We start from the raw sequence: 18,047 nt of genomic DNA on the forward strand, positions 1-18,047 counted from the left end.
TCCCCGTCTACATAAAGATTTATTCCCATCTGTAACTGAGAAGGCGACGCGACAGTTTTTCCCAATTATAACGTGTAAGCGCCTCATTTATTAACATCTCGTCAAGGAAATCACGAACATTGTAACATTTTAGGCTGTATTCGCAAGGAAAAACTTTTGTGTATTTCCGTATTTGTTTTCTTATGGTTAGTTATTTGCTAGTACATGCAGTCATAAGTTTATAATGCAATGGCAAGAATATATATCAGTAAAATACAAATGTAGTAAACTTTATGTCATAGCGGAAAGTATAGACATTTAGAATAATTAGTGATAATGATGTTATGTGATTTGATATCATAAATAATAAATCAAATTTTCATGAAAGATGAGAGTTTTAGTATGCATTAATATAATAACCATTACTTTGTTTTTGTTTTTAAGATGCTAACACTTTGTTTCATTTTCTTAATTTGGATAATGATACAACCCTTCTCATTTAAAAGTGTTGCGCACATACATGTGAATATAATATAATAATAATGTACATCAATGGTTTATTACTTCTAAAAGGCTTAGCTTATCAAAACTAAAAATGAAGTGTAGATAATTGAAATCGTTAATCTTTTACATTTCAATGTTATCAAATCTAGGTACTGCATTTCTTTCCATTTTTTCTGTATAGTTAAATTACATGAAATGAATGCCGTCCGATTGTTTTTGACACGAATATAATGTCAAAGAATATATAAATGGTAACATAATTTTAATAGAAACTTCTTGAAAGTAGATATAACAAAATAGGTCGGCGAGCATTCATTTCTACCGCTCTTCGTTCCGTATCACACAGACAGCTTTTACACAAAGCAGTCTATTCTTTAAGAAATGTAGAACTTGTGTATAAATAAAGAATATTGTAAGTAAACCCGTTCAAAGAATGTTTATATATTGTCTGCACTGGCAAGAGTTTAAATAGAAAATTACGTAAACACTTCTTAACCTTGGCATCGAAATTGGCTTAAAACTTTCGGCTGGAATCATTTTTACTGCCATACTTACATACAAAAATTGCTATTTTTTTTCTAAAGACATGAGATATTTGTTATTATTCTTAGAGGATATTATGTCCATTCAGGACTTTACGTGCGGGTACGTGGGGACACTGCGTACTATAATACCACACTGCGATCGCCAACACGCCAGCCAAACGTAGTAGCGATTATGGTGTATCCCTCCAAAGATTTCTTTGGTGGATGCCTTTTCCTTGCAGTGAGCGTCTATGGGCTGGAACGACGACGACGAGGGCACACGAAATACTCTCAAAGGAGTATACTCTCCTTTGAGAGTGTTCGTAATTACAAAAACATTGAATTAAAGAAAAAAAACAATTCCATTATATTATGTACATTTTATTCAATAATAAACAACTAATTTACTTGGATATTTTCTCAAAACTATGGCAATGGGTGAAGAATTAGCGTGCCCCAAAAAATATATGAAAATCGTAAGTCGTTACGTATTTTTATTGTTTCTATTAAATTACGGCTGCCAGAATTGAACAAGGCTGAAAATCGCAAGCATAAATTGGATACATTAATTAATTCAACATCACGTAAGCTGTAGAATGGCTCCTTACCTATAGGTCTTATTTCGTCAGATCGATTCGTGAATGTCGATACAATATTATTTGTGAACAACTGTTTATTTTCACTACAATCTTTGTTCTGTTTCAAATATTATTCAAGGTGATACGTGTAAAATTCTCAAAGGATGAATGTATAGATCCTTCGTCAGCAAAAAGCTTGTATGGCGATTTTTAATCAACCTGTATAAAGTGATGACACTGATGTACGTTCTATTATTTCTATTAAAGTAATATAATCTAAAAACTTTTGATAGTACAAAAAAGTGAGCAATGATTAATTATATCTAGTTATCCGAATTTTTAATATCCCTTTTATTACTATATCGTCATTGTGATATTTATTTTTTTAAAACCATTGATTTTTAGATAGGGGTCACTCATAGAAACTTGACAGTAATTGAAGTACACATTCACCTCTTTATAATTTTTACACCTATAACTAATCATTTTGCATATATGTACTTGCAGATGAAAATGTAAATAATATAGCAATGTTTCGAAAATAATTTGGTAATAATTGTTCTGAATTATTTTAGTAATATGTACACTGTTTTAATAATACAATGGACTAATCTTTAAAAGTTGCTTGTTAGCGCCATCTGCTGTTAAATATGTAAAACATTCAAACATAATGATAAATATAAAAAAAGTTTTTTATTGCTAAGTGAAACCATAGAATTAAAATTGTTAAGTTTGTTTACAAAGACACGATTTTCTTTGGAACATTATACTTATTTGAAAGTTCTTTTAAAGTTTTAGTTGCACGAGTCTCTACACAGCTTTCATCTTGTTTAGAACTTGGACTAAGTTGTAACACCAAATGTTTTATTTTATTAAAATGCACTAGAGGGTCCATTTTAGTTTCTTTTAAATCCTAAAAATAACTAAAAAGTAATATTTTTTATATAGATATAGATAATATAAAAGTGAAAGGAAGACATTAGAATTTTTAGGAATTCCTTTTGAGTCTTTATTTCCGTACCACTTTTGTAGTTTTCTCAAAACAGGATTGATTTAGAAGTTTTAACGTCGTAAGTCTACAGGATGTATGTGTATGTGAATGTATAGCTCATTTGCTGTCTAATAATATATTGTGCACTCTGACCAAAAATCAATGGTTTCCGAAATAATAAATAACGCAATGATAATATAGTAAGAAAACCGATTTAATATTTACTACATGTTAAAATTAATTATTGTTTACTATCTGTCCCTGCAGACTGTACTACCAGAAGTTAATGGCCTGATGCATACCAAAAAAAATAAACTTAATATAACCTATTTCAAGTGATCACTTTACAAGAAGAAGGCTTTTTACTGACAAATGATCTATGAATTTACCTCGTTGAACCTTTCATACATATAACAAACCACGCTGTGCTATGTAACAATACATCGTAAACAGAGCTTATTGCTAAAAACGTTAATTTTTTAAATTTACTGAAAATATTCGTTTCTATTTAGTACTCATCCTTATATACTATTACGAAATAGTTACCTGTACGTTATGAATTCACGTTCATCATTTTTTAGTTATTGTACACACGATGTCACTTTTTACAAATATAGCCGAAACAACCCTGCAAGAAACTTGCAGAGATGAATACTAATCCCATAAATAAAAATACATTTCTATTATAAATATAAAGATGACACGTCAACTGACAAGGAAAAATTTTGTTTATAATTACTGATAATAACAACATTTTAAATTCGAGTAGCCCCATTCCCGCGTAAAGCAAAGTTAATTATTTTTTGCAAATAAAGTTAAACGAGGTTCCCACCGTCGGTCATAACTTTTTAATACAGTAAAAATATTATGTATCCGGCTACACACAATTGACTTAATACATTGTTGGTAGCCGAAATATTTTTTACAAAGATGGCAAATGCTGCATTCCATAAGACTTTTATTAGATGTAGTGAATATCTATGGAAGATCTTTGTGATGAGAAAGATCTTTAAAATCTTTGTAATCTACCAAAAGTATTTTATAAGAAACTAACAACTATAAAAGTCAGACATTGAGCCTTTTATTAAGAGATGTATTAGAAAGATATCAATGTACATAAGATTAGAAGATAGATTAACTTTATTTATGCTTTAATAAATTTGAAACTGTTTCGTAAGCAACCAAATATACAGTATTAATAAACACTCCCGGGTAATCTCTATTAATTATCATGTAATAAATTAAAGAAGTCCATTAAAGAAAAACATATACAGTGGTATCATTTTATTAAAAGGAAAAAAAAATTAAGTGATAATAAATTGCTTAGCTATTGTATTAAAGATTTTATAAAAGCGACCACAAAAAACCTTAAAGAATATAGGAGTCTTTTCTCCCATCTGGACGCGTTATGGATCTTTGTAGCTTTAATTGGAGGAAGCCATTATACATGAACACAATCTGTTTATAGTTTCAAATAAGATTCTGGACTATGATGGCATTCTTCTCCTGACATACACAAGTGGGCACTATCAATGGTGCTATATAAATAATAATATAACTAAGTAGTAAAACTAATGAAATCACAAAACGTGAAATGAAAAAACCGAAACATTAATTTCGGATCGTATCGATCGTAACGCACTTCAAACTATTATTAAAGAGATTCATACATATTCTTTTACTTGTACTTAAAAAAATACGGTTGCCTGGAACGTTGATCAGTCAAAAAATTTTTTGGTATTTTTATTTTAAAACACTACTAAATACACTGAAAATGTTAAAAGATATGTTTATTGTATAAGCGCTATTGGCGCTTGGAAAACTTATAAACGAAACACTTCACGGAACCCTTTCATGATTTTCCGTTCTTTGGACAATTTTTGATTGTCTGCGGCACTAGGAGCGTAATCCTCCGCAAACTTAGGTACACTAAAACGTTTTTAAGTGCAGCATTAAAGCGCTGGTCTGTATGTACTGAGTGCTGTAATTGCGCCCATCTCCGATGTTACAACAAATATTGTTTTCCTTAATCCTGGACAGACCGACGATCGCGCGCTTTTAAATGTTCTGCGAAAAGGAAAATTGTTATCATAAAAAAATTATTCACAAACAAAAAACATAATTGTGTACTTTTAATTTTTTTTACTAAATTTTTAACGATAACTTAATTTATAACCAGGTAGTCAAAATAAATAAATCCCGTTTTTTTAATGGCGCCAATTTTGGGCCCCTCGTTCTTCATTCGCATAGGGACTACTTTAGCAGTTTAATATTATTTTCATTCAGTTTTGTTACTTTTATTTTCATACTCTATACTTCACATATTCATTTGCTTATCATCTTTCATCACAATATCTGTCATTTTCAGCACGTTCATATCATGTCATTTTTCAGTTTTTATCATAATTATAATTTGTAAAGAATTTAGAATCTTACCCGACTTTATTTACTTTTCTTATTACTATTCATCACAGACTATACTATTTTCCTGAAAATCCTCAGGACTATTATAGTGCTCCTAAGGTTTTGGAGGCGATCTAAATACGGGACACTTGGACACCAGGTGCACCACGGTTTTGTCTACCGCAGGGTAACGAGTGACTCACGTTGTATTTAAACCTCCGAGGATCCCTCGTGCCCGGTGAAAATTTGGACCAGGACCGTGTTCAGTTCCACTTTTGGATGTGCGCGATAGGCCAGAATGGCTTCGAGAACATGCCACATGCCCTCTATTCCATTCGTCAAGCGACTCTAATCTAAGCTGTTGCATGACGAATGAGACGGGGCATTTTTTATACTCCTTATCATATCTGACTGTGGCTATGGCTACTCAAAACACCCAAAACCTCGTGAATTCCAAAATTAACAGAGACAAAACTTAGTTTCGTTTGCTGAATAACATTTCGAAAATCTGATAAAATTCAATATGCTGTTTAACCATATAAACTGCGATAATCAAAAAGTCGTTCACCTCACAATTAGTGATACAGCCTGTCCTGTGTCAGTGCGGCGCGATTTTGTCATAAAATATCCTACGCAACACCTCATCTGCGCTTATCACCTTGAGACATAAGTGGTCTCATTAGCCCCGTAATTTCACTGGCTACGGCGTTCCCAAGGCACCGAGTAATGCTTGAACACTACTATAAAGTAGCAGAAATGTTGTACAAAATATGTACCGTATTTAATCGCTTTTTTTCACGTTATTTTGAGTTCCAAATTTTGATTTAATGTCATCAGTATTTATGATTAGGAAAGAGATTTTTTAAAATAAAAACGCAGATTCTTTTTGCTGTTTAATGCTACCATTTTATAAAGATATCTTTCATTTTTCTCGGAGCATAGACTTATAAATAAGTAATGGTAAATAAAAAATAATTATAAGTAAATAAAGACTTATTAAATGTAGGATAAATTTAAATAAAGATATAACTATTTATATATAATTTTATATATATATATATATATATATATATATATATATATATATATATATAGATATATGTATATACATATGTATTATATTGAAATGTATCATCCAGTTGTTGTTATGTAACTCTGGTCTGGAAATACACATACATACAAGTGATAATAATAGTAATAATCGTACTCTTAATTTGAAAAATTTTAGGAATGTCACAACACACACTGAGGTAAAACAACACCATATTTAAGTAATGACAAACTGTTTAATAATAACAATAGTCTTACGTAAATTATTACTGATTAGTGAAATAAATATTTAAGTTAAAAAGTAATAAAGAATTTTTACAACAAAATTTTTACTAATAACAGTGTCAAAACAGTAAAATATAACTATATGATTTAGACAAATGGAATATGGAGGAGAATAGTTTTAGTTAGTTAGACGGCAGAGGCAACAAACCTGGCTTAACGAGTTCGCGCCGGGAACATAGAAATCGAGACCTAGATTTAAATAACGGCGAGTTTCATGTTAAAATAATAAATTTATCAACAATTGTTTCGGGCCCGAAACCTCATACCATGGTCATATCGGACGTGATTTATGAAGCATTGACACATGAATAAAACAAAAAGTCGCTTTAAAATCTTTGACGTGTGTAGTGTTTTTTTAGTATTAATTGGAGACAACACCAGGATCGTGATTATTCCAGCGCAACTTAACAAGAAACCGATGCGGTCTGTATTCAAAAAGAGCAACAGGAGCACCTTTGAGCTCATGCATGTTCATATATATTGCACCCAATCATTAAAATGGGCGAAGTTGATTCAAGTAGACATGCCTACCCACGAAAAAATCGCGGCTGAGTTTTTTTTTTTCCTTTATTGAACATTATTAATCGAAGGTATAATTTTTGACATTAGATACCAAGCAACCCCAGTGAGGTTTGTATTTGTGATTGTGATTGTGATTGATATTGTATTAAAATACATTAAATGAAATAATTTAAACTATAGCAACTAGTAAATGAGAACTAATCGGAGCGACACTAGAAACGTAGTGTATGCATTTAAGTTCTTCATTAATTACATTATATAAGAAATAAGACTTAAGTTTGCGTTCAATGTTGTTTGGTTAAACTATCTAGGAATTCTGTGGGTAGTCTGTTATTGTGTAAGTCTAATGTACTCTGTATAAATCTCCTCTATTATGAAGCTGTTTTACATGACTAAAGACATAGAGAAGTTAAATAAATTAGCGACCTCCTGTTTAAAATAAAAAGCAGCCGGAGACGAAGAAGATATTTCCCAAATTTTGTTAAGAAAAAAAAAATTCATTCTAAATCATGTAAAGTTCTTTAACACATCATGTGCTAGTTATCGGTGATATAAAAAATATACCGGCACCGCCACAGCTGGACACGGACGGGGGCGAGCATTATGTGTGCGGGCTATAACTTGAAAACTTCGTCTTCAACGCTAACCGCCAACTTTCTTGTGAAACTCGCTACTTCCTCCATATACAACGCTTTTTTATTCCCCGGTTTTTTAACGAACCTCACGATTTACAAATGAGAAAACAGGAAAAAATGGAAGCATTGAAATTTTTACTAATGATTGTTCGCTTCCACAAAAGATCGTCTACGACAATTCCACTGTACATATTCCGACTTAACAACTGATATAGCCAGAGAATTTACTATGATAATTACATTGATGATTACGTATTCATCATCATCATTATTTCAACACTAGACATCCACAGCTGGACAGAGGCCTTCCCTAGAGATTTTCAATAGAACCGGTCAAGAACAAGGCCGTCCGCCCTGCCTGCGGGTGGACGTTAGTTAGAATATATTCAATATGTCCTGTCGACTGTATTGGAACATTTAATTGACAAATCACCCCAATTTTTGTTATTCGCGCCAAAATAATCGTTGCCATTTTGTATTTTTAGACCTAAGTATAGGTTGGTTGCATTAATTTATACACATGTAGTTTAATAATGATCCTAAAAAAATTGTACATATCAAGTTCGATAGCTTAACATGCAAGCAATATATAAATATTAAATAATATACAATTTTTGTTTTATAAAAGAATAAAAAATAAGAAAAAAGCGTATTTTATGTTCCCTTCAGAAAGGTTTATTTTTAAAAAAATATCAAAATTATATTTAAAGGTTTCTAAATGAAAATACAAGGTTTTAACTACCCTACCTTAAATTCCAGTGTTTTTAAAAAAGAACTCTTTAAAAACACTATAATCTAAATGCCATATTAAAAATAACTAATTCATCGGGTCAATTCTTTTCTAAAACACGGCTTAACCACGTACCCCACAAAGAATAATATCCACATATACTGATATAGGCAACGACTCTTTCATTAGTGATATCGCTAATATCTGTTCCGAATTTGCTTTCAACGCATTTGCAGCTAACTCTAAAGCGATGCCTTTGAAACTTGTTCCGAATTTTATCAGATACCAATCGTCCGAAGTGTCTCTTAAATGTAACAGGAGTGCAATAAAAGAGAAAATACCTACAATTTGAACTAACTGCAAACAGGTAAATAGAAATGACTAGTAAAAATAATTAGTACAATGCAGCGTGACTCCGTATTCATTCCGAGCTCACAATGTAAAAACGGGACGTCGGTGCCTCTGTTGCCTTAATATCCGCTGTTTCAGACTCGTAACTGGCTAACAATATTGCATTGCGTACCACGCGCTAGTTCCGTACTTATCGCGAAAGTTTCAGCCGCCGGCTTGGGGGGTCGCGTCGGTGAGGGGGCATGGAGGCGTGGGGGCAGGGAGAGCGGCGCGGTCCCCGTTGCAGTATCGATCGCGTCTACTGCACGCTGCAGCGCTGTCTTCCGCAGATCAGTCCTTATCGTCGGCCGGAACGAACCTCAGCAAGAGCGCTAAAAAGGCTTTGCGAAACATTCCACACAGGGACGGCATAAGCACGTCACCCGCAGGCGTTATATCGAAGCATGCGCTCACGCTTCATAGATCTAAGCTTGTTTGTAGAACCTTCTTCGGAGCCGACGAATCGGAGCAAACATTTAAAAATTCTAATGCCTCGACAAATAAAATACCGAGCGCAGACATACTCTGTCTATGAAAGGTAATATAAAATCACAAAGCTTGAAAAGGGTCCTAGAAAACGTAACTGCAATGTCCAACATAAACTCATTTATGATATTAAAATTCGGGTGGCTTTGTGGCTAAAGTGCTTGGAACGCGCCGCACGGGTATGAAATTTATAACGAAAGCCGTAGAGCAAAGTTGCAAGCGTTGAAAATATTGTAAGCTGTACTCGTTTCGGGCAAATTAAATGAAAAACGAAGTTTCCCCGCTGCCCGACAAAGTTGCCCACTCAAGTTTCGCTCGCCGAGCGCACACAGCTCCTCTCTATATCTACCCACATTTCATTATACCCGACATGAATTCACATCTCCCGCACTATCACCACTTAAGCAACGTATTCTATCAAGATATGATTAAAAAATAAATCCGAACATTATTGTTTATATTTGATCGAATATATTTACTTTTAGTACACATGTTGATGCTTAAAACATTTTGTTCATATTATTACAACTACACAACATCAAGATCATCATAAAACGAAAATAACGTTATTTGAAAAATATAAGAAAATGTGCTCTCGTTTGATCTTTATTGTTATTATTCAATTAATAATAATTAAATAAATCCCTAATTTTATATGATATGACTTTATTGTAGAAAAAATTCCAATGTTCGAACACAATTCTCCACAGAAAAAAAGTAAATACATGTAGGTACACATTTCTAAATTTAAGAAGTTTTTAAAAATTTCTTATTTATTCTTTACACATAAAGAAATGAATGTTTTGCTTTCAGGCTGCCTACATTTAGATTTCAACGAGTTTTCTAAGACCTCACTAGCGGCCAAGACTAGAGAACACTCCAAATAACAGGATAGTAAAAATACAAAAGGATTCGACTCTCACACAATAAGATCTCCAATTCTTATTATACGGGAGTCAGTCCGAGACCGAACAATGCCAGATGGTACGGATCGCACAAATGCTTAGATTTAAAGCTGCGGAACAATCTTATTTTTCTTGTATTTATATTATATACATTTTAAGAAAACCGTTAAACTTCAGTTTCACGACTATTCAAAGTAGGTAAGGAAAATCATTTTAAACGGTATTTGCGATTATTGATATAATAGCATAATGGTATAAAATGTGACAGTTTTTTAAGAAAAAAACTAAAAGAGATGCAGGTTCAGATAACAAATGATAAGAACCGATAACAGTGTCGTGATGCACAAGGTCATGTAATAAAGAGATGTCGCTACAAGTTTTCTGAGGTTGTAAACATCTTATTAAAACGCATTGGCTTTATTTCCGGGAGTAAAATGCATAACGCTGATGCATTTGTTTGACGTTTACCAAAAATTACAGTTTCAGTGAGTCAAATCGATACAAGGCGGCAAATTTACAAAGCGAGTGAACAGTTTGGCCTTGCGCCAGGGGCCCTCGACCTCGGCGCACTGCTTGCCCACTTCACCACTACCGGCCTGAAGACACTTCACACGACAGCCACACATAACCACGCTATTACCTACGAACTACTGCCATCTACGGCGATAACGAAATCAATATCGTGATTATAACACGCCATCTCGTTAACCTGCTATCCAATGAAATTGTTACCAGAGTAGAAAATACCAGAATATGTATATACCAGTGTACATAACAAAAAAGACAGTGTTTTACCTTAAGTTTATCTCAATGTCTTCATTTCATACTTGATAACATAAGTAATAAATGGCAATTCATTGTGAATAGAAACTTTTAAAATTTCTTCATCATTATCTTTTCATTCTGCGGAATATCCACGACCAAAATAAGGCCGTTGGTGCACCTTACGAGAGAATGTCCTTCTAACTTTATACAGTACACTTAACAGCAAATAAGTAACTTCTGGTTGAATCAGTAAATTAAATTTTTAGCGGTCTGCGATTAAATTAACTTCGGTTCATCAATCTGATTACAAAGCTTCAACTATTGCTTCTTTTCGGGATCTTAACAAGGTAGAAAGACATACTATTCATATCTTTAACATAAAATACGTAATAATTTAGTAAATATTAATTTATAAGTAAAAACTAAGAAATAATATCGGTTATTTTATTATCCAATAAATACACACGATGAAAACGTGTTTACAGTCACCTTTTAAATACTTAAAGAAATACACATACAAAAACCTGTACTTATTAAGAAAAACTGATAATATTTATCAGTATTTAATAAAATAACTCCCATTATGTAACAAACAAGAAAAAATAAGTTTAATAAATGAAATCCTATTAGAAAACACAGGACATAAAATATTAAATTTGAATGATCCGATTTTAATTTCCACTAGTGTCGACGAAATGGTAAGTATTTAAATTTGTTTTGGAAAACTTTATTGATTACATATGTTCAAAACAATATACACATATGTAGATAAATAAACGTTATAATTTTAAAGTTTTTTAAGCTGAAATTACGTCCAGAAAATAGTAAAAATCATTAATCTAGATTTTTATAATCTGCAGTTTAATATGATTTTGGAGAAATTGTATATATATATATATATATACATATATATATATATATGCATATATACACATATATGTATATATATATATATATATTAATATATATATATATGATAATATATGTATATTTTTTATTCTATTCGTCTTTTTGTTCGTGAGTGAATATCGAAACATAAAATTCATGCAAAAACAGTTACCATTCTGTCAGAAACTTATATTTATTACTATTCATAGTTTGTATCGAACATACAATAAATATTGTTTAACATTATGATATTACGCGTTATTTTCCTCGTACTAAGTTATGTTACGATCTCAAAAAATGTACGTGAGCTCTTCAGTCGCTGAAGCCTTGGCAATATATGCTACGACCGCCGAGGTTGGAACTAAGCCAAATTCAATAACACGATTAGGCATACCGAAAAATGTTTATCAATATTTCGGAACATTTATCACTTCAATAAAAACATATTTGAATACAAAAAAATCTGATCGTATATTGTCATACTATAGTGTAACAATTTTTGATCAGTAAATTTAAATGAAGTTGCAGAAAATCTGTCTCTGATATTACAGTCTTATATTAAGGGTCAATTCAATTCGAAAATAATTCATCTTTGGATTGACAAGTACGGTGTGAGAGGTCTCCAACCAGTTGTTTGATCAGATAATCTCACAAAGGACAATATCGACTAAAGTAAAGAAAAAGAATTTTTAACAAGAACTTTTTCAACAACTTCATAAGTTTTCAAATGAAAAGAAAACATAGACTTTATACGAATACCGCTATTTATTTTATAACATAAGAAAGAGTAAGGATAGGCTTTAACAAAAAATAAGAAAAGGTATAAAATAAGAAAAGGACAGACACTCACCATTACCATGTAGACAAATCAAACATTTGTATATCCTTTTATAAAAATTTCCAAAATGAGTCTATTTCGTTAGTAGCGTCGCAGATTTTGAGAGTGCCATCGCTTTAGGAAGCTCTATCTTTAACACGACCCTCCGAAATAATGCTTTAATGTCAAAATACATAATCAAGGTGCCCGATTGACAAAGTAATTTCGAAAAATTATGCGTTTGTGTAGCACCCTGTTACAATCTTATCAAAAAGTTCTCGTTAAAAAATCCCTGACGTAGAAGTAAATCTCGAAACGAAATTGTAGCTTAACACTTTAGACAAATGATGTTAGAAAATTTAAACACAACGATTGATTACGTGTAAATACAAATCACATCATCTTATTCATGGGTAACAGCACAAGTATTTATTCCCTTACCAACATAAGATTGCATTAATTAAACTGTTTTAAAAATTTGCAACTCTTTCGAAATGAAAATGGACTTAGACGAGGTTTAAAGTTAATGTTACTAAAATAATTTGTCAATACATACACACTTACTTTTATTATTAAAATGTGATAGCAGATCGGATATACACAGTACTTCTCGTCTCGTTATATTCCTAATATCTTATGTTGAATGTACATGTACGTAATATATATTTTTAAATATGCATACTGCATGAATTAATACGAATTAAAACAAATGTGCATACATTAACATATCTTTGCAGTAACATTAAAATATTTTATTTTAACCGTTAAAATAAAACTAGAAATATTATTGAGAAAGGAACCTTCGTTTGACAAAAGTATTTTCAGATCTTACGTCTTTCAAGTGAAATCGTCATTGTAAAATCCCCGGTGAACGAGTGAATTTCTCGTGTTAAGGAGAGGCACGTTGGATGCCAGCCAGATGGCTCTTGTGAGGAGAACCCTCCGACGCCTCTGACTGACTCTAATTGCTACCAACTCTTGCGTAATTATCTCAATTATATGAATTGTCAATGTTCCTTAACGAAACAAGTGTACAAATGTTTTCATTTATGCCGAACAACAAAATTAACTCAGTACCGAGCTTTTCATTGGCAAACGTTCCGCCAACACTTGTAATAAAATAGAAATTGCCCACTATTTCATGTAATACAACATAAAAATATCTAGAGTCATTGCGGAGTACTAAGTTATGTCCCAAGGCTAAGCGCTGTAATATTGGATTTAAGCCAAAACACCATGTCTGGACGCAGTTACATTTGCACAAGCGACGCACTAATCTTCAGTAATCAAGTTTACGGATTGTGTTCAATTCTAATTCGACGTTTATATATTACACTACACATACACCGAACTAAAGCTCTACTACGTCTAAAACCGCTTTAAAGATTACAGAGTCCTTTTAAGGTAACGATAACGGTATTACTCAATGGAAAGGTCTCTTTTACAGAAATTCATTTACACCAGTAGCACCTTGACACCTGTTTATGCAGTTAATAGTCAGTTAAAAGCGTGGATACAAAATTACTGAATTAAATTCTCATAATTTCTTGTTTTAAGAGAAATCCAAATGCGTTGACACGCGTGATTTTCTATTTCAGTACTACGTTACTGTTGTAGATGACCGTATACAATTCAATTAACGTTTTGTGTGGTTAGTCAAATTGTAATATATGATATTTGTGGTATGAAAAAATACATCGCATTTTTGATGATTTATAAAGTTGGAATGGTTAATTATTAATCTTTATAGTGTATGTCCTTACTCTAGAATAAATATAGTGCTGTCTCCTTTTATTCTCTTTAATTTTGATGGTTGTGATCTCCTCTACAGCATCTGTCTTTTCATGTCCCGTCAACAATTCCGACAGCTAGCCACCTGTGTGGCGTCACATACAGAATGATTGGTTATAGGTGTAAAACGCTTTAAAGAAATAAATATATATCTCATTTGGCAGCAAAAATATTTAAAGCGTTATGCCTATTTCCAATCTTCTCGTATAATGTGATCGCTCTGAGACTCTATTGAAATGTAGTAGACTAATTACTTCTGGCAGTACAAAGTCTGCTGGGACAGATAATACTCAATAATTAATTTCAATCTGTAGTGATCCCAATTTTGAAGACAATAACCTTTACTTGCTTCATGAAATAGTAGTCACAAAAAAGTATGTAAAATTTTTAATTAAAAAATTATAGAAGCTTATTGTGAGTTATACTTAAAGAAAATTAAAATTAGAAGAACGGTATGTAAAAATGGATTTGCATGGTTAGTATTCACATAGAGTAAGTAGATGGTAACGATTGTAAAAATAATTTTAAAAAATTTAGCTAAGTAATTGCTATACTTTACATAATATTTATGAATCTATATAAATACCAGAAAAATTAAAGTATTAATGTGTTTATGGCGCAAGGTTTACGTATGCACAGAAAAATTCCACAATCAATTTCAGCCACTGGAAAGATTTAAAACCAATATTAAAAGAATATTATGGAAAAAAGTATATTATTCTATCCGAGAAAACTATACTATATGATGTTAATGCGTGGAATTAAATATTGTCGAGGCTCACACAGGAAGTTTTTTTTATAGAGAGCTTGACAATAATTAGTTTTATGAAAAACTTTATTTTTTAAGAGCAACTGTTGAGTTTCTCGCCGACTCTTCTTAGCAGAACTGCCTTCCGAGTCGGTGGTAGCTTCCAGCAGACATAGCAATGGCGACATTTTAAGCTACCTATTCGAATAAACAATATTTAGATTTCGTGCAAGTCTTTGATTGTCAAAGAAATATCTCTTCCTGAAAATATGTTTAAAATAGTATACTAATTTTATTGGCTTAACACCATAATATTTAAGTCGAGAGATAAATCAATTTCAGTTTACTAACCCACGGTATAAAAGCCGAGAGTATACGAGTACAGTGAGAGGCGCGTATCGTTTTATTCGGTCCATGAAGGACGGAGGCTCATTCCACTTTAGAAGGAGTACACTTGACCGCAACAGATGGCTGCGCTCCCCTCCTACCTAACCTAATATCACGGGCTGCAAGTAGTGTGGCATATAATACGCCAACGAACACGTCGCCAAATGAGAATCGAATTATTATAAAATATTAAAGACTGTACGTTTATTTCTACAGACCTTTTATGAAAGAAATCTACTTTATGTCTTATATTCTTCTTTTAATGTAAATTTTAAATGTTGTGTCACCTATAAAGGAACACATAACAACCGTTATTCATATTGCAACTTGTACGGTATTTAAAAGTACTACGAGTATTATATGTACTACGGGTAAACCTAGATAAAAAGTAATATTTTTGGCGTAAAATATTAATAATGGCCTTCTAGGTATTTTTTAATGTATTTTTTATTTTAATAAAATCTTTGGTACAAAATCCACTTAACATATGCCTGTGAACAATTAAAAGAGCCGGAAATATCAAATGAGTAGACGTTTTGGTTACATTGTTAACATATGACTATCTCTCCATTCATTTACTGATGTAGCGGGCAGCGAAAGACTGTTGATCATAGCAATTTTTGGGGTGGCCTATTCCTTGCAAAGGACATCTATAGGCTGAATGAAGCCTTATTAAACAAACAGAAGAGGCTATATCTTTAAATAATATATTGAACAGAATGATAATAATTCCTTATAACTGAATGTACCAAAGCAACGTCCTTAAATACCTGAATACAAATGAGGAAGAAAATGAGGGCATTCATTTCTTCATACGCCGGTTGCGACGAGATGAGACGTTCCGTTGCACGCGGCCGGCGGCGGTGCATTTCCGAACGCATCGGCGTTCAATATCCGCGGGATTGTTTGTAGATCCCACCTCCCTCCAACATCACCCCGCACTCTCAAACCACCCCACCGTTATCACTGCTCTAATGGAGCCTAGTGAGCCGTTTGTTTTAGAAATAGGCTTCGCATATTGAATGAACAATAAATTATAGTTACTATCTGCCCCGCAGTATCCATCGCAGTACTATCGAAATAATAAACAAGTGAAAACTATTTCAGTGTTTTCGTTTTATCTTATGATCTATCTACTTATTAAAATAAATTTTCCGTTTACTAAACTGCGGGATTCAAGTAGATAGGTTGTAAGTGAAAAGCTTTAAAGAGGTAAATGTAAAGCTCATTTGCTGATAATTGGTGTATGGTAGACCCTATAAAAATCAATGTTTTTAGTAATAATACAACGTAATGATTGTTTTCTAACAGATGAACATGAAAATTGTGAAGAAAAACTTTAAGCAGTTTCACGTTAAAGTCCAAAGAGAACCGCTAACTGCTTATTCCGTTTTTTTTTTAATACGAAGTCCCAATGTTTCTAAAACAACGGTATCATATAACTACACACAAGATAAAAAAGGCATTAAACAAAACGGCACCTATATAGCAACTGTAGATAATCTGTCATGAACCTACATACCAACCTACCAACAGATTTGAACAAGCTTGGGCATTGATAGCAGTAAAATTGAAAAAAAAAACATTCCTTGATTATTTAAGCGTTATACAGCTTTGTGCTATATGGATATAGCATATTACGATTGAAGCTTAAAAACATTATCACTTTATTTAGTTGGTGAGTAGAGGCCATAGAAACTAATCAAGGCTACAAAGGAAACAGTCGATGCTACAAAAGGACCAGTCGAGACCCCAAAGTGGCCTATCAAGACCACTAAGACCAGTCAGGATCACCAAGGGTCAGCGTTATAGCGAAACCAATAATGGCAAAAAGAGCCAGTCACGCTACAAAGATACCAATCACAACCACAGAGGGACCAATGAAGACCCCTATGAGCCAGCCAAGACCACTAAGGGCCAGTCAAGGCCTCCAAGGAGTCAGTTAAGCCCTCCAAAGGTGCCAGCCAAGGCCACTAAGTACCCCCACGATGTAGCAAAGGGTCAGCGTCAATATTGCAAAACTGAAATATGATTATTTCGAATTGAACCACCCCAAACGGACCTTATTTCAATTTAAATTTGCAGCTCACTTTCAAATTACAACTATTACAAAGCTATCTACTATATTTATGATCATACAAGGATGAATAAATACGAATCCGTATCAGTCTAATATTCTGCTACTTAAGTTTGACATTTACAATCTTTGCTTTAGAACTTTAATGTAAATACATAATTAGGCGCAAAAGTTAAATGAAGTAAACGTAACTATTACGTTCAAACTTCTTGAGTAAATTGAATGTTCAACTCAAACATGAATCGTACATCTCGTGTGCAACGCAAACATTGCAACTAACTTTGCAAGCCCCGTGCGAGTTCCGTCGTCGATTTCAGAACTGTCACATGATACCTGCACCCTGCCACTCCCCGTTTTACAAAACCGCAGGGCAACTTTGCAAATAGTAGCGCTCCTAACTCTATCCGCGATATTGTTGTTACAAACCATGAACAGGTTTTAATTTATTTTTTATACATTTTAATAAATATTTAAAAATGTATTTTTTATTTACATCAATCTACTCGTAATATAAAGGCTTGGTAACATTCATTATTTAAAATTGTTTTACAGGCTTTATATAAAAACTATTACATGTTATTCTTATTATTAC

Source organism: Battus philenor, unplaced genomic scaffold (genome assembly GCF_028537555.1).
Source record: "Battus philenor isolate CCGP_79_NKW_IND1 unplaced genomic scaffold, ilBatPhil1.0.hap1 SCAF_13, whole genome shotgun sequence".
NCBI classification, from domain to species: domain Eukaryota; kingdom Metazoa; phylum Arthropoda; class Insecta; order Lepidoptera; family Papilionidae; genus Battus; species Battus philenor.